This window comes from Tamandua tetradactyla, chromosome 4, assembly GCF_023851605.1.
Source record: "Tamandua tetradactyla isolate mTamTet1 chromosome 4, mTamTet1.pri, whole genome shotgun sequence".
Lineage (NCBI taxonomy): Eukaryota > Metazoa > Chordata > Mammalia > Pilosa > Myrmecophagidae > Tamandua > Tamandua tetradactyla.
In genome coordinates, this window is record NC_135330.1 from 82,963,554 (window position 1) to 82,986,160 (window position 22,607).

The 22,607-nt window shown below is 45.9% G+C and overlaps 1 long non-coding RNA gene and 1 other non-coding gene across 3 annotated transcripts; one reads left to right on the forward strand and one right to left on the reverse strand.

Annotated features, from left to right (window-relative positions):
• Positions 1-4,074: 4,074 nt before the first annotated feature.
• On the reverse strand, positions 4,075-22,592 carry LOC143681142 (uncharacterized). 2 transcript variants are annotated; one of them, XR_013174390.1, is made up of 3 exons: positions 20,658-22,592; positions 8,011-17,915; positions 4,075-5,519 (listed from the first exon to the last, which is right to left on the reverse strand). It is a non-coding gene; the product is annotated as an uncharacterized LOC143681142 (long non-coding RNA). The 2 variants fall into 2 exon arrangements; XR_013174389.1 differs by having other exon boundaries at positions 19,342-22,592.
• TRNAT-UGU (transfer RNA threonine (anticodon UGU)) lies at positions 22,110-22,182 on the forward strand. Its single transcript has one exon. It is a non-coding gene; the product is annotated as a tRNA-Thr (tRNA).
• Positions 22,593-22,607: the final 15 nt, after the last annotated feature.

A 22,607-nucleotide genomic window follows, 5' to 3' on the forward strand; every position in this document is an offset into this window, starting at 1 on the left:
GGCATGCTGTGAAACAAACCAAGACGTCTCAAAAGTAGATTGTATTTTGCAGAGGGAGAGAAATTAATATGCACACTCAGTCTTTTCAAAACTATTTATCAGGTACGAAGAGCCACGGTTAACACTTAGGCCCTGCCTAGAAACCTGCCTAAGAGCTTTACACTTCAGTTTGTGGAGTAGATTCAAGAACGGTTTATCCCTTCATGCAGATGAGAATGTCACACAGCTCACCTTCACCGCTGTCCCCCAAATCCAGGGGCACACTCAATCTAGCCTCTGAGTCAAAGGCAGAGCACAGGGGGGCCAGGGGGGCTCAGCAGGCAGAGCTCTCGCCTGCCATGCCGGAGACCCGGGTTCAATTCCCATGCAAAAAATAAATAAACAAATAAATAAAAATTTAAAAAGGCAGAGCACAATAATGTCAGTTTGGAAGAGGAGGGTGATTTAGAAAGAAGGAATCCTGGAAGAAAGGTTTAATGCTACCGAGGTTTAGTCTCAAAAGCACACTCTGCCATACCCCCATGTCTTCATTTCCCCTCCCAGCTGCACTCCTCTAGGAGTGGGCCTGGCAGGGTCTGGCACGAGTGAGGTACACAACCACTTTGGTGGAAGGAAGAGCTGTCTGTTGAGCTCTTAGGCTGAAAAGATGATATGGGCAGCATGTCACCCCCACAACAGCTCTGCAAGGTAGACGGTCTTTCTGTTTAACAGATGATAAAACCAAGGCTCAGACAGAGTAAAAATATGCCCAAGGAAGCTCAGGCAATATGAACCTTGCAGGTGAGTTTAGAAGTGGCTGAGGGAATGGAAGGCTAACCTACTTCGGGCTTAAGCGGATGGAATATGCTTCAGTCATTGTCATGTCACCATTCCAGAATTTTTTTTTTATTTCATTGAAAATGGAAAATGTATTTGCTCTTCTGTTGTAATCTTATGACAATACTTGCTGTCATTCAGCAGGTGCTTCTTATTTGCTAGGTGTTAGTCTACATGATTTACATATATTAACATACTCAATCCTCACAACAAACCAATTAACTATAGCCTTGACTTTACAGAGGAGAAAATTAAGGTGCAGAAGTAAAGTACCTTTTCAAACATTGAAGCACATTGGGCAGGCCATGGTGGCTCAGCAGGCAAAGTTCTTGCCCGCCATGCCAGAGACCTGGGTTCGATTCCCAGTGCCTGCCCGTGCAAAAAACTAAGAATAAATCCTCAGCTTTGCTCACTCTCTTCCTGATGCTTTTTCAGCCACATGCTTATCTTTCTATTAACATTTGCAACCATTTTTGTGGACATTTTCCCTCATTAGACTGATAGCTCCTTGAGGGCAGTGACCAAATCTCATTCATCTTTTATACCACACAGTTCATGGCACATAATACTTAGTAAATATTTGATTAGTTCATGTATTAATTAAACACACATATTTCTTTCTTAATGTTACCATTTTGTTATGATCCCATTTTAAAGGTGAGAAATTTTGTATCATATTGGTCCTGTTTTATAAGCAAGAGATTGTAAATAGCTTTTACAAACTCACCCCAATTTTTTTTTTTTAGTATTTTTTTAAAAAGGAAAAAAAAACACTTAGGAAAAAAATACCACAAGCCATATCTGATAGTAAATTCTTCCAACCCAAGCACTTTAAGCCCTCAGGTGGAAGTTTACGGAAACAATTTGGTTAATCCACTTGAGGCAATCTCAGCAATGATCACCGATCAATTCTGCCTGCTGTAAACCAAAGGAGGTCTCAGAGTTTATCCCTGTAAGGTTTGACAAGTGCCTGTTTCAATCCCAGCTGCCAGTGGAAACAGATGGGGAGTAGCAGAAACCTAAAGTGACGCCCGGGCCCCACCCCAGCTTCCAATAACACTGGTGGAGGGCGCGGCTCTGGCACTTGAACACATGGCATCTTTTTGTGTGTGTGTGCTGTATGACGGGGTCACATTTCATTATTTTTCCATATGAGTGTCCCATTATTGCAACACCATTTGTTGCATTTTTTATTGTTTTTTGTTTGTTTGTTTTGCTTGTTTGTTTGCTTTTTGGGGGGAAATGCATGGGTCGGGAATCAAACCTGGGTCTCCCTCATGGCAGACAAGAATTCTTCCAGTGAACTACCCTTGAACCCCCAGCATGAGCATCTTTTAAAAGCTCCCAGGTTCAGTAATCACGTGGAATCCTGAATAGAGCATGATATCTTGTTGGTTTGTCCAGGTTAGTGGGATGCCCCGATATATATATCCCAGAGTAATTTGGCCATTGAATAAGGAAGTATCTGCAAAGTCCCCTTGAAGGACTGGGGAGAAAGGAGGAAATATTCAACTTCCCCATTCGGGGAATTCCTCACATTCTTGCTAGAAGTGGGAACAACCAATTCAATAGACTAGACCCTCAATCTTGGGGTTCGTCCCTATGAAATTTATTCCTGCAAAGGATAGGCCAAACCTACTTAAAACTATGCCTAAGAGTCATCCCCGAAGAACCTCTTTTGTTGCTCAGATGTGGCCTCTCTCTCTAAACCACTCTGCAGGGGAATTCACTGCCCTCACCCCTACATAGGACATGACTCCCAGGGGTGTAAATCTCCCTGGCAACGTGGGACAGAAATCCTGGGATGGCATCATGGAATTGAGAAAGCCTTCTTGACCAAAAGGAGTTAGAGATAAATGGGACAAAATAACATCTCAGTGGCTGAGAGATTTCAGAGTCAAGAGGTTATCCTGGAGGTTATTCTTATGCATTATACAGCCATCCCCTTTTTAGTTTATGGTGCATTGTAATGGCTGGAAGAAAGTACCTGAAACTGTAGAGCTGTGATCCAGTAGCCCAGATTCTTGAAAACGACTCTAAAATTGTATAGCTTTTCCAATGTGACCATGAGACTGAAAATCTTGTGACTGGCACTTCCTTTTTCCAGTGTATGGCAGATGAGTAAGAAAATAAAGACAAAAAGTAAATAAATAATAGGGAGAGAGAGGGGCATGGGATGTTTTGGGTGTTTTTTTTTACTTTTATTTTTATTCTTATTTTAATTTCTTTTGGAGTAATGAAAATGTTCAAAAACCAATGGTGATGATGAATGCACAGCTAAGTGATGATACTGTGAACCACTGATTGTACACTTTGGATGATTATATGGTATGTGAATATATAACATATTTCAATTAAAAAATAGCCTGGATAAAAAAACATGTCACCACAGGGAGAATTAGGAGAAAAGGGCATGGGCAGTCCACAAACTAGACTATCTGGTCCTCAGCCCTGGGTGGCTGATGGAAACAGCATGGCCTAGTCGTAGCTGGAAGGAGGCCACTCATAAACCCTACCAGTCCTACTGGATTCAGGATATCAGGATGGACACACAGAGGCCATCTAATTGACCCACCCTCTCTAGGGGGCACCCCTGGGATAGTTAGACTTACATGTCAGCTGAGCTACACTAGAATACCCAGTTACTTAATCAGACACTAACCTAGGTGTGGCTCTGAAGGAATTTTGTAGATGGGATTAGCATCTGCAATCAGTTGGCTTTAAGAAGACTACCCTCTATAATGTGGGTAAGCTTCATCCAATCAGCTGAGGGCCTTAAGAGCAAAAACTGAGGTTTCCCAGGAAAACAGAAAGAATTGCACCTCGAAACAGCAGCATAAAAATCCTGCCAGAGTTTTCAGGCTTTTAGACTTTCAGACTTGACAGCCCCCAAACTGTGGGAGCTAATTCCTTAAAATAGATGTCTTTACACACACACACACACACCTATCTATCCATCTATCCATCTACATATATAATATTGGCTCTGTTTCTCTGTAGAACCCTGGCTTATCTACCCCCCACAGCCATTCCAGACAGGTGGAAACCAAGGTCTAGAAAACTCTGGAGAGAAGGGTCCCGACCTTCATCATTTCACTCACTCCTGAGTCCAGCCACCTCACCATAAGAAGGAAGACTCAGACCCCATAGAGACCACCTGTCAGATGGTCCCTGGAGTTTGGGGTGGGGGAAAGTGACAAGTGTTGTGAAGGGAACTGTGGCATAATTCAGGCTACAGAAATTGTAATAGACCTTTTTCTTTATTTTTTTTTTGTAATAGATCTTTGAATAAAATCGTTGTCATATTTACATCTCACTCTATACATACAACAAAATAATGCCTCAGGCAGACCATTCAAGCCCTAACAGTAAATCCACTAACACAAGGTCATTCCAAGGTTCACATTTACCCACCTTCTAGATGTCAGCTCTTCTATGCAGCCTTCCCTGCCTGCCTCCCTCCCTCCTCATGCTCCCTCATCTGGGTTCCTGAGCACTCTGTACCCATCTGTGGGACAGACCTTGCATACAGTGGTGTGGGGCATTCATTTATGCATCCATCTCTCCTGCTAAGCTGCCATCCCCTCTGGGGCAGGGACCGGGTCTTGGGCATCAGCAGCTCTCCAGCATCTTGTCCCATACCTGGTACGTGACTTGTTCTCAACTTGGTGGTCATTGTTAGGATCTGACCGTAAGGACAAATGAAGTAGCGTAACCCAGATTTTAGGAGTCAAAAGGCCCTTATGCTCTTATGTTTGTTTGTTTTTCAAGTTAGCAGTCTCTGTTTTTTAATATGGGTACATGTAGTGTTGCAAAAAGGAACAAACCTAGTGATTCAATTTCAAGTCCAAAACACAGAAAAATCTTACTGACACAAAAATGGAACTTATAAAACAAATAGGATATGTATTTAAGTCTCTTTTCTATGGCATCATACGAATCTGGCCCATCGTATGTTTAGCACAGCGTAAGCTTTGAAAATATGCATCAAAATCTGGCCACCCTTCCCTCCCCAGCCACAAGCCCCCTGAGTCACATCGGCATCATCCTGCATTTCAGCGCTCTCATCCCCAGGCTCCTGACCCTCAGAGGGTGAGTGAGCGTCTTCATCCCTCAGACACACAGCTTGGCCTATGCATCAGTGCGTGTGAGAAATGACACAAGGAAAAGGAGACACTTGATCAAAGGCCAAGCAGTTTGCAGGGCTCGTATATGTCCAAATTATTTTGGCATTATTTCCATGCTGCAAAGTCTACAAAACCACAATGCGGAACTCAGGAACTGGGCAAGGTCAGACCAAGGCCCATTGCTGTACTTATTTGTAATTATCACTCGCTGCCCGAGCCTGCAGTGAGATGCTCCATAAATAGCCAGTGCTTCCATGGGATTCTACACGTGCAGTCCCTGGTGCCACCTGCAGCCTCCAGATGCCATCCAACCTGAGTGAGATGGAGAAAGTGAGCACAGCAGACAGGTGTGAGGCCAGGTGCATATTACAATGAGGTGAAGATGCCCTAGTGTCTTGTGAGTTCAGGTATGCGTGATCAGGCTTAGAGTACAGATACGAATATAAGAAAGGTCCTGACTTGTTTGCTTGACATTCAGTCTTCCAACAAGACAGGCTTGAGTCAAATCCCAGCTTACTATTTACAATCCTTTTAAATTTTGGACAAGCTTGTTATTCACTCTGTCCATTTTCTCACCTGTAAGATGAAAAATAGTCGTCCCTGAGTCATAGCACCGTCATGAGAATTAAGATACTTGACTTATATGAGATGCTTGAACAGTGCCTGGCACATCTTAAGTTTTATACATTTGTTATTATCATTTTGTGGACTTCAGTCTCCCTTCCTGATCACCCTACTGGGTCTTTCCATGCTCTTTTAGCCCCATTTTAGCCAACTCTCATCCTTTCATTCGATAAATAAATTCAATACCTATTGGGTACCTAGGGCACTGTTGAACTGAACAAACTACTCATCCCTGTATGTGCCCTTATAATATCCCCACCTGGAACATTCTTTCCTCTCTCTTCATGGCCAAATCCAAACTCTTTCATGGCTCAGCTTACATGTCACCTCCTCCTTGAAGCCTTCCTATTTCTCCCCAGTGGAAGTGGTGCTATGCAGCACTTCATTTTTCCTCTGTTACAGCACTCAACACTTTTTAACTCAAATCAGAGCTCAGACTCCCCAGGGGAGGACCAATGTCTGATTCACCTTTTATGTTTCCCACAGCATAATCTCTAACATATCATATATGATCAATAAAGAAGTGTAAAATAAACAAAGGAGCACTCAGAATGGAAACCAGGAGAGAATGCCTCCCTGGGCCTCTCTCTGGAGCCTGTATAAAAACGGAGGACGAGAGATCATTGATTCAATCTGCCCCCAACCCCCAATTATTGAGCACCTATTATGTACAAGGTGGGAAGCAATGCAGGGGAACTTTTTTAATGAGAAAGACCCAATCCCTTCACTATAGGATCTAATCATCAAGCAAAAAGGAAAGTCCCAGACTTCATCTCCAGTTCTGTATGTCTGCTCTCCCATTCCTACTACAGCGTCAGGAGGTGAGGCTATCGGGAGTCAGCGAGCCTCCTGAGAATCCAGCACCCAACTCCAACCAGACCCCCACCCCCTGTAGCTTTGCTGAGGCCTTCCACATGCCTACAGCACCCAGACCAAACCTTCTTTGCTCTTCTTAAGCAATCTTAAACTCACTCAAAGACAACCATCTCATCCTACACTTTACTATGACCTTGAGGGCAATCAGAAGGAACATCCTCATTTCTCCCATTTACACCCATTTCCTGTCCTTCTCCCACATCAGTAGGAGAACTACCCTTCTTTCTTCCAAAGGTGGGTCTTCCTGCACTCACACCCCTCGCCCCTTATTTTGACTTCTCCAATGCCTCCCTTCAGCATCTTTCCCTTTAGAACTCCATGAGTTGTTTCTCTTCTGCCTACCAGGCCCAGCTCTGCCCCTGAGAAGACTTCAACAGTTCACTTAACCCCAACTACAAAAACTAAGATAATAATAACAACAGCTATCTCTCAGGGTTGTTGAGACAATTGAGAGACTACATTTCTAAAGGGAACTACAGAAATGTGAGGTGTTTTCCTAACAACAGAGATCACCTATTTTTATTCCTCTTTGTGTCTCCCTCGACACCCTGCAAAGGGTTCAGAATGTGGCAGGCACTCATTAGAGTCGATAAACATCAGATTAATGATTAAGTCCCTGTACTAATGAATCAAGTCTCCCACATTAATCTGACAGATCAGTTCTTTTTTGATTGGGACTATTTGGGCTTAACACCTTCTCACCCTCAATCAACTGAAAAAATCCCTGCTCGGCCCCTCTCTCAGAAAACAGCCTCTTTATGCTCAAAGTCCTAATGTAACCCTATAGTCTGAAGCAGAATTTTCACCCCGAGCTCTAACAGCTCTCAGTGAGAGCTGAGCTGGACGTGCTTCTGGGGGTCAGTGGGGCAGATGTTCATAAATGTTAGCAATGTGTTAAGGGCTTAGATTATGATTAACTGGAAGATTCTTTTTGCTAGCTGTATTGTTTTTATGCTGTTGCACATAATTTTGTTGGTAAATTTATGCAGGTTTCTATTACTTGCCAACATAAATAATTGGTTCTATTGAACTTGTTGGTTTTGCTTACATGTGCACCCGAGGTCTCGAGAATCACTAATGAGCAAAGTGACCCAGGCCTCGCCCACCTTCAGGGGCAAAAAGCCTTCCTTATCACAGCTACTGCCCCCTTCAACTGCCTTCCTTTCCCTGTCAAACGCATGTCACAATAACCTGAATCACTCCCTCCCACACCTGAAGCTCTTGAAATATCTGCAATTCTCACTTGCTGGCTGTGTCCTCCAACAGCCTAATTGCAAAAAGTCAGTGGCATTCTCCGACTTTTCTACAACATTCCAAATTGCTAACTGGCCTCTCCTTCCTGGATCTCTTGCCTGAGTTCCCAAGTCATGACAACACCTCCTTACGCTCTGTTCCCCCTCAACCCTGAACACCTTCTTTCCCCAAGTTCGAGCCTCAGCCTTCTAATCTCATCCATCAAAGGGCCCACTCACTCTTTGGGTTCTATATCACCTTCACGAGAACAGACATCTCCAGTTCAGCCTCCCCCTAGGCTCCAGGATGGAATTTTCAGCAATGCCCCACATACCTCCACCTGAGTGTCCTGCCAGCTCAACAGAGCTAAACCTGGATTATGCATCATCTTCTTAAAACCAGCTTCTCTTTTCAACGCATATTTCCCATCACAGGTGTTCGCATATTTCCAGTCGCAGGTGTTCTACCTCTGCTCATTTACTTAATACAAAATACAGGGTGAGTGCCCACTCTGTACAGGTACTGCTGTAAGTCTGGAGATGCAGCCAGGGCAGGACAGAGCCATTTACCTTCATGGATCATGGTGCATCAGGGAACTCAGACAATAGACACGTAAAAACATATATAAAATTTAACATTAGGTGGGAGGAGTGCTATGAAGAAAAATAAAGTAGGCTTAGGAGATAGTGGAGGGAAGGGCTCTGCTTTACACAGATGTTTCACACCATGAGTTTAGGAAAAGATAAGCTCAGCGAACACATTAGGATGAACACAATAGAGAGGAAGAGGAGCACCTGACTTTGGAGCACATCAACATTTAGAGATCAAGCAGAGGGACAAAAGGCAGCCAGGAAGGCAGAGCTACTGGGGAAGTAAGAAAGAAAATCAAGAGTGTAGTCCCAGAGAGCAAAGGAAAGCAAATCCTTCCGGAAGCAGGCCCAGTGGGGCACAGACTGAAAATTCACTACTGGACTTGGCAATAGGTAGGTTACGGGATAAGAGTGGTCTCAGTGGAGCGTGGGGAAAGAAGCCCATTTAAGACACTGGTGAGAGAATGAAAGGAGAGGAACAAAATAGATACAATAAGAACAGAAAACTTTACTGAGAAGCTTGGATATAAAGAAGAGCAGATGAATGGAGCAATAGTCAAAAGAAAACAAAGTCTAATATAAGTTGCTGTCGTTGTTTTAAGATGAGAGATGTATGTGCTTGGTCATGAAGAGGGAAAATGTAAAGCTGTGGGGGAAAAGAAGAGAAAACTGCAGAGGCAAAGCACTTGATTGGTGAGAAGAATTGGAAAACAGAGCACAAGTGGGGAGTTTGTCCTAAGACAGGAGCAGAGTCATTTCTCTTTGATGCCTTCTCCTTTAAATCTTTAATCTCTTATCTCTATTCTATTTCCTGACATTCTAAACCTCAAATCAATCACCAAATTGGGTTGTTTATTCACCCCCTAATATTGATCACTTTTATAATCTGTTTTTCATTCCCACTGCCACTACTCAGAGCTAAATATTACACATCTTATGATCTATAAACTGTGATTATCAAAAGGAGGAAAAGAAGTGTAACAAATAAGGTATCAGTGGCAGAGAGAGAGTTCAGAGTTAAGAGTCTACTTTGGAGGTCACTCTTATGCAAGCTTCAGTTAAACATTGCTACATATCATAACTTGCCAAACCCCAACCAAAATCATTCCAGCCAATCCTAAAGACCACCTAGGGCAGCATATAAGATTCTACAAAGTTTCCAAGCACTGGGGTAACTTTCCAGAAACCTACAACCTCCAGATGGGTCCCTGGACCAGATAAGTCCTGAAACCTAGAGGGCCCAGCCTCTCCAGAACATCAGCCAGTTCCATCTCCCTACCCCATATTAGTGACAGCCCCTTCCAACATGAAAAAGTTAGAATGGGCGTAGCCCAAATATCCCTAAAGAGTGGGAAAAAGATCAAAGGTGATGGTGGAGTTATGCAGAGAAGCTAGGGTTTAACAAAAGATTATGATTGCTGAATCATTAAATTGACATTTCTTTTAGTTTCCACTGTCTTAGATCAGCTAGAAGTAAAAACCTAAAATTGTGGAATTGTAACCTATACCAAAAGGAATTAACCCATACCAAACTCTGAAATACGTTCTACAACTAATTGTTGTACTGTGATTTGAAATTTATTGTTTTTTGTACATATGTTATTTATCACAAAAAAGGAGAAAAAAGTCGATTGTGCTGATAAAAAATATTTATTCCTTCTAGGCTTCTATATTCTGGAGCAGCTAGAAGGAAAAATCTGAGATGATGGTCTAGTAGCCCATCACAAACTCTGGGATCTGTCCTGTAACTACTTGTTAAAGAGTCCTTTGAAAACTAGAAACCAGATCCTGGCCTCTTCTGCCTCTTGCCCCTTCACTGTCTTGCTAACACAGTGGCCTGGAATCCCAGCTGGGGGATAGTGGGGTCAGCACAAAAACAAGCCTATAGCTGCTGCTGCTGCTGCTGCTGTGGCCAGCTCTCTCTAGAACTGCCCACCGATCTCAAGGCCACAGGATGCCTCCTCCTCTGATCTGCTCAGTCAGAAGAAACAACCTGGATCCAGGAACTATGGCTCTTAACAATGACTTCTCTCAAGCCACAAATTCCTCAGGAGAGAGCACAGCTTCACTAATGCCTAAAAGTCGGTCCTGGATGCTCACATGGTTATGCATGGAGATTTGCTCCCTGGTGGGCACAAGCCAAATGCTGCTGAAACTGGTCCATCAGTGTCATGGCCGAGGGTAGGAAACCAAGGCCTTGTGATGTTGGGGTCAAGGGCAGCACGCCTTCAAGATCAGAGGGACCCTGAGCAAAGAGGAAGAGGAAGATGCTCTCTCTCTCAGCTCAAGGATTGTCTCACTCTTGCCCACTCTTCACTGTCTCACTCTTGACTGACAGTTGAAACATCAATTTCTTTAACTGCTGTCCCTGTTGCCCCAAAATTCAACCATAAAGTAATCCAAGAAGAGTACATTTTCCAACTTCTGAGCTATGTATCTTTCTCAACAGTTTATTCATTATAGTGTTGCTAGACTCCCCACAGATAAATCTCCCAAATCTCAGTTGTGGATGCAAAAGTTAATTCTTGCTCTCATAAGGTCCAGTGGGCAGCCTGATAGCAAGAGGTAGTTCTGCTCCACATAGTAACTCAGGGATCCAGGCTCTAAGAGCCCTTGTTACCGTGAATGCCTGCCTTCCAAGGTCACTGTGAACATCAAAATCCAGCTGGCAGGCAAAGGAAGAGAGAGAGAACGATATCCCAGGAAGTTTTTATAAGCCAGCCTGGAAATAATATACATGGCCACTGCAAAAGAACTGGAAATCTGGTCTAGCTGTTATTCCCAAGAAGAAGAGAGAACAGATTTGTTGACTGGTAATGACACATAAACTCCTCACAACGTCCCTACCCATTTTCTCCTTGTTCTACAGATGAGAGCACATAGGCTTAAGTTAAATGACATTTCCAAGGTCAAAGAGCTCAGTTGCTGGCAGGGCTGGGATGCAGGACTACTGGATCCAAAGCTGCCCTTTCCCTGTATCCCCCCCTTCCCTTCCTAAAACATTGACCTACACAGTGGGGAGAAAAGTGACAGAATGACGGTCAACTTGTACTGGACCCAATGATCCGGAAATCCCCTTACCATTGAGATTAGAGAGTTTAATGGGCCACTGCCACTACGACAACACTCAAATAGGAGTCTCCATTCCCATATGGTCCATTCCATTCCCTCATATGCTCTTCACTTTTCTCACCTCCCACTGATGAAAAAAATTGAAGCTTTTATCATTCAGGGCAGAGCCAGGTGGACAACCAAAAGGGTCTCCGTGTTACAATTTCACATTCACTCAACAGTTAGCCATAAGTTCACATCTCAGCACATGTAGCCCAGGGCCCCTACCAAAGACAGCAAACACAGCCATTCTCTCCTGTCCTGTCATTGAGGAGGAGCCTCCATGCCAGATCCCAGACCCACGGCTGAGCCCAGCTGGTTCTCATTCCCTTCTGAGGCCAGGCCTGCTACTCGGTTTCATTTAATTGTGTATTTTTATCATTTTGATACCTGTAGCCAGAAGCCTGTAGGCAGTAAATGCCCTTTTCCATCAGTTCAGGCAAGAAAATATACCTGCCATGGTAGTATTTGCTTCACCGGGCTGCTGACTTATTTTAAGAACTAAATCTTTCCTGTTACTGTATTTCTCGCCGTGGGGTGTGTGTCCTGATACTCAGGACAACCTCTGGGAACAGAAACTCGTCCTCTGCTGCGATGGCGTGGTGCCACCTAGAGACCGCTCCCTCAACAGCAGCCGAAATAAACAAGTGGCACCTTGACAAGTGGGAAAACGTTTTGTGTTCTCAGCGAGAATTTTTACATGCATTCCTCTCTTCTCATATAACAGAGCCTGCCTAGCAGTATTGCACTCACTTTATTTTTAGGATAAATAAGATGCAAGGCTACAGCCAGACAAGCTAAGCTCTCCACTTGCCAACACTCATGCTTCCCAACTCTGGTGGCTGTCATTTATTATGGTGAGCTCAGGAGAGGGGAGAGAGCTAATGCAACTCCCAGATGCCAGAAGCATAACTGTGGAGAAAGGCAGCCCTCCCGGGGGACCTGGTGCAATTGTCTTATCTTTACGTAGCCTATCATAAGACCCTCTCTAGCCTTGGGGTGTGGGATTAATCTCATGGCACCCCTAAAGAGCATAAATCTCAAGTGTTATTATAATATACAAGTCACCACAGTAACTCCGAAGCAAAGAGGTGGCAAGTCCTTCCTCTGTGGTGGCTGAGAGTACAGACAGGGCTGTCCACAATCCTCTAAACTCACTGTTCCCTGCCTTTCCAGTGTAAGAATCAAGAATTATCATCCTGTTACCACCCAACAGCTCAGGTCTGCAAGCTCCAACTTCTTTTCAGGTATCTAGACCTGGGCTTCTCAATCTCAACACCACTGGGCCAGATAGCACTTTGTCGTGTTAGCGACATCCTTGGTCCCTAACACTGGAGGTCAGCAGTACTTGCCTTCCCACTCTCCACCCAGTGATCACAATCAAAAATATCTCTAGACATTGCCAAATGTTCTCGGGGTGGGGGCTGCAAAACCACCCCTAGCTGAGAGTCACTCACCTAGAAGGCAAAGACACAGGAACATAATAGTAATCATCATTATCATTATTATTATTATTGCTACTACTACAAATTGTGTACTCAGTACACTTTAAGACATGGGTCTTATTTAATTTTCATATCAGGACACAAATCTGTGTGGACTCTCTAAGGTGAAGAAACTGAAGCTTACAGATGTTAAGAAACTTGGCCAAGATCCCACAGCTGACAGTGACAGAGCCCCCAATTGAAACCAGGCTTTCGGGACTCCAAAACCTGAGCTCACCATTAGAGATTAGATTCCAGATCCTGGGAAGACAGGTCACAAATATTTCTGAAACAGTCCAGTCTCAACATGGTGTCCTACTGGACTGCACTAGGCTATTCAAATAATATATCCAGAATTCAGTTTAAAGACATAAGCACTGTAGCTATTCTCTGTAAGAAAATTGATCCAAAGTATTATTGTTGAAAAGATTTTGCTATGGGGTAAAGGAGAGAGCCCTAGGTTTTAGTTCAGATCTTGCAGCCAACAACTGACTGCCCTTCATTTTGGGTCAATTATTTACTTTCCCCCAGAGTCTTTGTTTATTCATCTACAAGATTAAAAACACACAGGCTAGGGTGGGGGGTGGGGGGAATGGGTTAGATCGGTGGCTGGCTGCATATTTAAATCACTTGGGGGAGTTTTAAAACAGAATGCCCAGGGCAGTGCGATGGTGGCTCAGTGGCAGAGTTCTTATTTACCATGCCAGAGACCCGGGTTCAATTCCTGGCGTCTGCCCATGCAAAAAAATAAATGAATAAAAATTAAAAAAAAAAAGAATGCCTAGTCCCCTACCTGCCCCAAACCAACTGAATTGCAATCGCTAGGTGTGCAACTTGGACAAGGACATTTCTTGAAGCTCCCAGGTAACTCTAAAAGTGCAGCCATGTTTGAGACCCATGGGGCGAGATGAACTGGCAAATGTAAAAATCTGTGTCTCTGCCTTAAGCCCTAGCTCCGTACAGCCAAGGCCATTTCTTGTTCCCTGACAAGCCCAGTAGGATCCTATAACACACACGAGCTGTCCTAGAGGGTGGCTAGTTTCTCCACCTTATAAAACTGTCCTAAACGCCTCGAAAAACATCCCGAGGATCCCCTCAGTGTCTCAACCGCCCTCCAGTGCCTGCATCTGTATCCAGAATCTTATTTTTGCACCAACAAAAGGTAAGGAAGCCTCACCCCCTCCCCTCAGGGTTGGGAACTCCTCTTAGAAAATGCCGCAAAGAGCAGGGAACGTGGACAGAAGACAGCTGTGTCAACTGAAAGACTACCCTCTTCTTGGCCTCACTGAATGCTTTGCCCTGTCTGACTTTCATAAGGTTAATTCTGACCCATGGTCTTTCAGGAGGGGAGAGGATCTCGTTTCTGAGCACGACTCGCTGACTCCTGTTCCAGCTCCTGGAGGGGAGTGATAACATCTCACTGGGCAGGTGAGAGAAGATACAGGAATGGGGTTTCCTCTCTTCCTAGGCCAGCTGCCACTCCTGTCTCTGTGGGTGGGTCCCCCAAAAAGGAGGGCTGACTTCCCATCAGCGAGTAGGATCAGTGCAAAGTATTTACCTGCACCATTTCATTTATTCGTCACAAGTGCCCCCATCAGATGGCATTATCATCGTCACCCACGCCTTACAGAGAAGGAAACCGAGTTATCTGTATTCGCTGTTCCTCTTCCAACCTGCCCTCACTTCCCATCCTTTCCAGGACGCCTCTGATCCTTGTCAACCTGTCAACTATCCGAGTAATGTCTGTTTCCTTCACTAGTCTACAAGCTCTGTGAGGGCAGGGATCACATCTAGTTTTGCTCACCACCGCACCCCCAGCCCCTTGCACCACGCCTAGACATTTTAGGGATTCACTGCACATTAATTGACAGAAGGAATGAGGCTTAAAGAGGCAACAGACCCAAGCCAAACAGCTAGAAAGTAGGAAAGGGGAGAGTTTCATGGCAGGGGGTGGGGGAGGTGCAGCGATTCCAATCCAAAACCAGTACTTTAACATCTGTTGCTTCTTTGGCACATTTGTTGTATTCCTGTCATCCTGTTCCACGTTTTGATTTGCCTTGGAAGTTATTAAATGAGGCCTGAGGACTGATCCTTGGGCTCCTTTTAAGCAACAAAATGTGCCAGAATTGACACTGACAATTCTGGGTCTGAGTCTTAATAGGAAGTCTTGGCAGCTTCTGCTTCTGTGCTTTTAGAAACCAGTCAACAAGTAAGAAACCCAGCTACCCTGCTGTAGAGAGAGGTCACGCGGAAAGGTACAGAGGATGAGATGCCACATGGAGAGAGAAGCAAGGCTGCATCAGCTTGGACTTTCCTGCCCTCTTGAGTCTCCAGATGATTCCAATCCCTTCTGCCATCGAACTGTAACCACAAGACAGAATCCAAGCAAGGCCAGAAAACACCTTCCCAGATGAGCCAGTCAACCCACAGAATAGTTAGATATCATAATTCATCATTTTAAGCTACTAAGTTTTAGGGTGACGTGATACACAAAAATAGATTAAAAAGTGGAAGAAACAATTTATAATACATATATTTAATAAAGGCCCCACATCTGGAATATATGAAGAATCCTACAAATCAAGTAAACATTTGAAAACATCCTTGATATATTTAATCTTCAGGGAAAAGCAAATTGAATTCACAATGAGACATTAGTGCCTAGCCCCCAGAAGAATGAAAATTAAATAGATAGTACCAAGTGTTTGACAAGAACCAACAGCAACTGGAACTCATATACACTGCTAATAGAAGAATATATTTACAGAACCACTTTGAAAAACTGGAAGAATTTGGAAATGCTGAACATATGCATACCTAATAATTCCATTCCTGGGAATACATCTGACAGAAATTTTGACATGTGAGACATATAAAAATGTTCATAGAAGTACTGTTCATAATAGCTAAAACTTGCAAACAACAGAAAAGTCCATCGACAATGGAACAGATAAATAAATTGTAGTATAACCATACAATGGACTACTATAAAGAAAGGAAAGTGAATAACTTACTAGATGGCACACAGAAACAGGAAAAACTATTGTCATTTTAAAAGATAATGGTTACCTTTAGGGAGGAGAACAGGTTGTGGCTGGAAGGCACGGGAGGTGGGGCAGTAAAGTGCTGGTAATATTCGCTTTCTTTATCTGGGTGGGATTTTCAAGGGAGTGTTCACTTTGTGAGTATTCATCAAGCTTTACACTTAGAATTTGTTGTACTTCATTTTATACATTAATAAAATTTATTTTTGAAAACCACAACAATGGGCTGTCTTCTGGAAAAGAGAAAGACAAATGTGTCAAGGATGCCTCTAAGGTTTCTGGTTCACACTGGATGGACAATGGCGTCATTCCTTTATACAGGAAACACTGGAGGTGATCAATGCGGGCTTGGTTTCCAACTTACTAAATTGGAGGTGCCTTTGAGACATTCCAGAATTGGAATCAAACTTTCGGTCAACTGGCCAGGTTTCAAAGTTGGAAGAGAGATTCAGTCTAGCAATAAAAGCTTGGGTCATTGAGTTTCACGTGGTGACTATGCCACAGTGTATATGAGACCACCTTAAAAGAAACTATAGAATAAGACAGGCACAATGGAGTCAGGAAAAACTCTAACAGCAATGGTCAGGAAATCTAATCTGACAGCCAGTTAATCTACACTCCCACCAACCCCCTGAGGAATATAACATTATCCCCATACAGATAAAGATACAAGGGCCAAGAAGAAAATCACTTTCCCCAAATCACAAGGCTGGCAGGAGAAGAGCTGGAATTCAGACTCAGGTGTGCTGGCCCCAGGGCCTGGGCGCTTATCCTCCACTCTGCTGGAAGATGAGTCTGGAAAGAGGACTGAGAAAAAGTGGAGTGTGGGCCACGAGTCAGCAGAAGTGAATGAGAAGAAGGAAGTGGCCAGTGGTGTTTAGTGCTGCTAAGACATTAAAGAGTCATCCACATAAGGGTCACTGGTGACTAGCGAGGGTCCTTTCAGTGGAGGTGTGGGGGCAGAAAGAACAGGGTAACTTGAGGGAGGGAAGAAATGGAGAGAACGAGTGAAGGCAACTCTTTGAAATCAAGGAAGTGCATTTTATTTCATTTCGTTTTGTTTTGTTTTATTTTGTAAGTATGTAAAAATCTAATGGGAAGTTAAGAGTGAGCCGCTGAATGTTCAAAAGATAGGGTACCTGAGAGGGCAGAAAGAAGGAGGGTGTCTTGGGGGAGAGGTAAAGCTACTCTGTCATAATACAGAGGTAAAGCAAGGAAGTGGACCCGACTGGGCAGATCTGGGTGGGCACATGAAGGGGAGCCGAGGCAGTTACTGAGCTGTTTATGCACAGCATCACATTACATTCTCACAATCACCCTGCAAGGTAGGTAGGTACCCCCTACCCCTTTTTACCAGTGAAGGACCTGAGCCCTCTCTGCAGCCAGCAAGAGGCAAAGCTGGGCTGGGAAGTAGGTTCCTCTGTCTCTGAAGCCCAAGCTCTTACCATCGTGCAGCCTGGGTCACCCTCTGCATTTCAACAAAAACCGAGCAGGAACTCCTGTTATCAGGATTCAAACTGAGGTCCACCAGACCCCAAAGCCCAGGTTCTTTCCTCTGCCCTGCTCGGTTCCCTGTATAAGAACGGGAGAAGCCCTCACACTCCCTGGGTGAACCCGTCTTTGCTGGCCCCGCAGCTCAATCACAGACACAAGGCTCAGGTGGGCCCACCACGCATGACTTTGCATTTAGTTGATTAGTTCTACAAGCCAGGTGACAAGGTGACAGGGTCAGGGGTGCATTTTCTCCATCCCACTCTTTTGTCTCCATCCTTCCAGAGCCACTAGATTCCAGCAGGGCCAGGCCTACTACTAATGGGACTGCCACTCTCTGGCACTCCCCAGGGAGCTGTTGCACTACTATTCCCAGATTTAGAATTAAAATCCATCCATCAAGTCCATCCAAAAGTCCAGCAACATGATTTAAAACATATCCAAGTGGGCCACAGCAGCTCAGCAGGCAGAGTTCTCGCCTGCCATGCTGGAGACCTGGGTTCAATTCCTGGTGCCTGCCTATGAAAAAAAAAAAAAAACCATATCTAAGTGAGGGTCATTTGGTGTGGGGTAGGACCAAAATCCAGGAGGTGGAGTTTCATTACATTTTCAGGCAGGGAAGCACATGGTTTTGAGCTGACCCATGAGGTCGGATGCTGCCCCCCACTTTCTATGAGACACAGCTGCCCTAGGGCATGCCCATGTGGGATGAGGAGAAGGACTGTCTGTGCCGAGTCCTTCTGGAGGATGCTATAGACTCTTCCACCAGGACCCGGAAATGCGGGTGGGCCCCCCAGCTGGAACTGGACGCCCTGGTCCCAGAATTCAGGTTCTGAGCCCATCCTGGGTCCTGGGATCTTCCCACCCATCCCCAGAGCACAGGGAGGAGCCGAGGCCACTGGGTCCCTTCTGGGCTCTGGGAACTTTTGCACCTGGGTGTTTACATCTTTTCTCTACACAGAAAGTTTCCAGAAGGGGCAGAGACACACATGGTTCTCATTTTGAATCTCCTACACCTCTGCAAACGTATGTTCTACGTTTCCTGAAGCACAGACCCACGTTCCCCAATTTTACCTCTTCCCCATGAGAATTTGTGTTGGGTTAACACTAAAATGAACAGTGCCCTTTATTTCCTGCCCTCCTCCCTCCTATACTCGCTGGACCCCTTCCCTTTGTACCCTGTGCTGTGAGGGTTGCTCCTGATTCCTCTGTCCTCTGACTTGGTGACGGGTGTGGGGAAGGCAAGATCCTCTGCTTCACCTCCTCCCTCTCCTTCCCCCAGACCCCCTTAAAGACCCTATGTTTTCTCCTAGACAAATTCACAGAGTCCATTTCCCCTCTGCTTTTGTTTGTTTGTCTGTTTGGCTAGGTGCTATATGTTTGGGGGTTTTGGAGTTTTGTTTTCTTTTTTACCAAGTCCAAGAATAGAAAACAAAAACCATGGATAAGTCCAGAAACGCAGGTCTTAACTCTGGCTTCTACAATTATTTCACTACATGGTCTGCAAGTCTCTTCCCCTCACCAAACCACAGCTTCCTTGTCTTCAAAATAATGCACAAGACTAGATGAGTTCAAAAGGCATTTCTCCCTTATACCCTCCAACCCTGAGTCTGACTTTGGACACGACAGTCTAAGGTCTGCTCCCGGGGAGGAGAGGATGCTGGACTGTGACTAAGAGGAAAGCTGCAGAGAGAGTCCCTGAAGCAAAGCCCAGTCGGTGCAAAATCTGTTCTGCCACTCCCTCACTCTCAGACAGCTGATCATTGGGGACTGCAGGGAAATCTGAAAAGGGAGAACACAGGCAGGGAAGAAAGGAGAGAATCAGGGAGGAATGGGAGACCAAAGGAAAAAGGCTGCCTTGAGGCAAAAGAGTTTCCCTTAACACAAAACAACCAAGGAATGTGGTTGGGACTGACTGTTTTCCATCCCCTCTCCTCCCTCTTACCCAAGCTGGACTCTGGGGTGCCTTCCCTCTCTCGGTGCAGGAAGCTGGCTTCTCCCTCCCAAGGAGTTTCAGCCCCTTGGAGTTGACTGTAGCCTAGAAGGAAATGATCAGCCTACGGAAAACAGTTACTCCCAAGTTAGTGACAGGCCCTTCACAATTCATTGGCACTTTCAAGGTTATTATTGTGTTTAATTCCCCAAAATGACCTACAACAGGCAGGGCCAAAACCATCATTTCCATTGTACAGGTGGTGAAAGGCTTGAGCTAGGGCTTGAGCTGGGGGAAAGGAGGAGGAAGGGACAAAACTAAATGTAAAATCCTCCCAGACTTTATGTCATGCAATTATGAGCAAATTAAAGTCTTTGTAGGATGTCTACCCTCATCTCTCATTGTGTCCTTTCATGTTTATGCCCTTCCTCCTAGAAAGACTGCTTAAATGCAATTCAAAAGTTCCAACTGAGAGGAGGAGAAGCTATATATTTTTCCACCTCACTGACCCTGAACTCCCCCAACTCTGCCAGGAGAACAAGTTCACCAGTCCTGGGCATCACCCAAAAATCTCTAGCGCACTTTCGCTTGCAGGAAGCAGTGCAGGGTAAGGGCATAGAAAGAGAGAAAGCCAGGCTCTGGTTCAGTTTCTGCCTTAACTGACTGGCCTCCCCAAACTCAGCTGTGTTATGGAAACTGAGCCAGCTCTTGATGGCACTTGGCAAAATGACTTAAGCCATCATAATCATGCTAAGACGTTTCAGGCAGAGGGAACCAAGTAAGGTGAGAAATGAAAGCGCTTCCTGGGTTAGACTGGGAGAAAAGAAAAATGTACATATGCTGAGGAGTTTGGCCTTTATCCTGAATACAGTAAAAAGCTCTGAAGGTATGAGGGAGACTCCACTGGCTTCTTTTCAATGCCCTGCTGATGGGGAATGGAGGAATAAGGAAAACCCTGGATTACGGCTGTAAGTCTCAGAGCAATGGGCAGGGGCTGCAGGACACAAGGAGAAAACCAAACTGGCCAAGGAAACTAAAGGGTGTTGCTAAATTCCAGGTCGGGTGAAAAGGCAGTGGAAGTGGAAATGAAGGAGAACGATGAGAAGACATCTCCCAAAGAACTTCTCTGATTTCTCCTGGCTTATAAGACTAACGTCACTGTAGACGTCATTCATTCATTCAACATGCATTTACTACCTGCTATGTACAGGACACTATCCTAGGTGCTGGGAAAAGGAGAAAGCAAAAGAGAGAAAAACTCCTGCCCTCAAAGAACTGACATTCGAACAGGAGAGACAGATAAAGACTAAACATGATAAGAACATTACCCAGTAGGAAAGAAAACTAAGTGGCAGGAGAATGGCATTGTTGTAAACAGAGGCCGGGAGAGGTGTCACGGAGACGGCAGAGCGCTGCGATTCCGTGGCAGAAGCCTAAGACGCTGCCCGGGCTGGGCGTTCATTCTTCCGCGGATCGGAGAGCACACCGGACCACCGCTGCATTCCCCCATCCGCAGCAGGTAAAACAAGAGAGCTAGAGCCTCACCTCCCGCTCTAGAGCATCTAAAAGGAGGGGGAGACAGCTGCACTCCTCTACTCCAGCTCCTGCCCTAGCGCACCCAAAGAGAGGGGGAGACAGCCGCACTCCTCTACTCCAGCTCCTGCCCTAGCGCACCCAAAGGGAGGGGGAGACAGCTGCACTCCTCTACTCCAGCTCCTGCCCCACAGCACCTAAAGGGAGGGGGAGACAGCCGCACTCCTCTACTCCAGCTCCTGCCCCAGCGCACTCAAAGGGAGGCGGAGACAGCTGCATTCCTCTAGTCTAGCTCTTGCTCCGGAGCACCTAAAGGGAGTGGGAGACAGCCGCACTCCTCTACTCCAGCTCCTGCCCCAGCGCACTCAAAGGGAGGCAGAGACAGCTGCACTCCTCTACTCCAGCTCTTGCTCCGGAGCACCTAAAAGGAGGGGGAGACAGCCGCACTCCTCTACTCCAGCTCCTGCCCCGGAGCACCTAAAGGGAGGGGGAGACAGCCGCACTCCTCCACTCCAGCTCCTGCCCCAGCGCACCTAAAGGTTGGGGGAGACAGCTGCACTCATCTACTCCAGCTCCTGCCCCACAACACCTAAAGGGAGGCGGAGACAGCTGCACTCCTCTACTCCAGCCCCTGCCCCAGCGCACTCAAAGGGAGGCGGAGACAGCTGCACTCCTCTACTCCAGCTCCTGCCCCGGAGCACCTAAAGGGAGGGGGAGACAGCCGCACTCCTCTACTCCAGCTCCTGCCCCAGCGCACCTAAAGGGAAGGGGAGACAACTGCACTCTACTCCAGCTCCAACGCCTAGCACGGTGTGCGCGCTCCGTAAAGATCTGTTGAATTAGTTCATCAATATGCAATAATTTGACTTAATAGTACCAAAAAAGCCTGCCTTAACTTCGCTATAAGCATCAAACTTGATACAACTGTCACAGAAAGCAGACTGTAGGACATTTTAAAGTTATAACCCCATGACCCACAGCACAGCAGCACGTGAACTCATTCCTGCAGTCTCGGTCCAAGGCCTCGCCGGTAGACAAGCTATCATCCAGGCTATCGTTCCAGTACAGCCGAGTACTGCGTCGGTTTGCTCCCACTGATCGTCACGGTGTAATCTTTCACCTCTGGCATTTCGTAGTCATTACTGCTGTCGCCGGTGACAGACGTATTTGGTCAGTTCTGGCCGCGTGCCTGCATAAGGCAATGTGATTTTCCACGTCCTGGAGTTGGGAAGGCCGGGGAGGGAGTGGGCTCCATAGCTCAGTGGTTAGAGCACTGGTCTTGTAAACCAGGGGTCGCGAGTTCGATCCTCGCTGGGGCCTCACGTCTGAAGCTGCTTTTTTAAAATTCACCTCCAAATACTCTCAGACTAGAAACTTCAAAGTGAGAAAACGGAATCTGAAAATGTTACTTCTCCTAGGGTTAACACCTACTCTTGACTGACGCGCAGGGATGTAAGCGCGCAACGGGCTCTGGGAGTGACCCGGAAGCGAAAGCCCTGGACCGGCCGCAAGGCGCAGAAAAAAGGGGAAACGCCCCCCTCATTGGCCGCGGCGACACCCGGACACGTGGACGACAGCGCCGTAAATGAAGGTGTGAGGCCCGACGGGTTCTTTTTCAGCAGGGCCTAGCCCCTGAAGTACAAACACCGGGAGGGGAGCCCCTCGCAGAGACGAGCGGAGGGACGCTGGTCGCTGAGGCAGCCACGGCGAGCGCGGGTGGCCGGACGACGACCGAGCGCGACCGG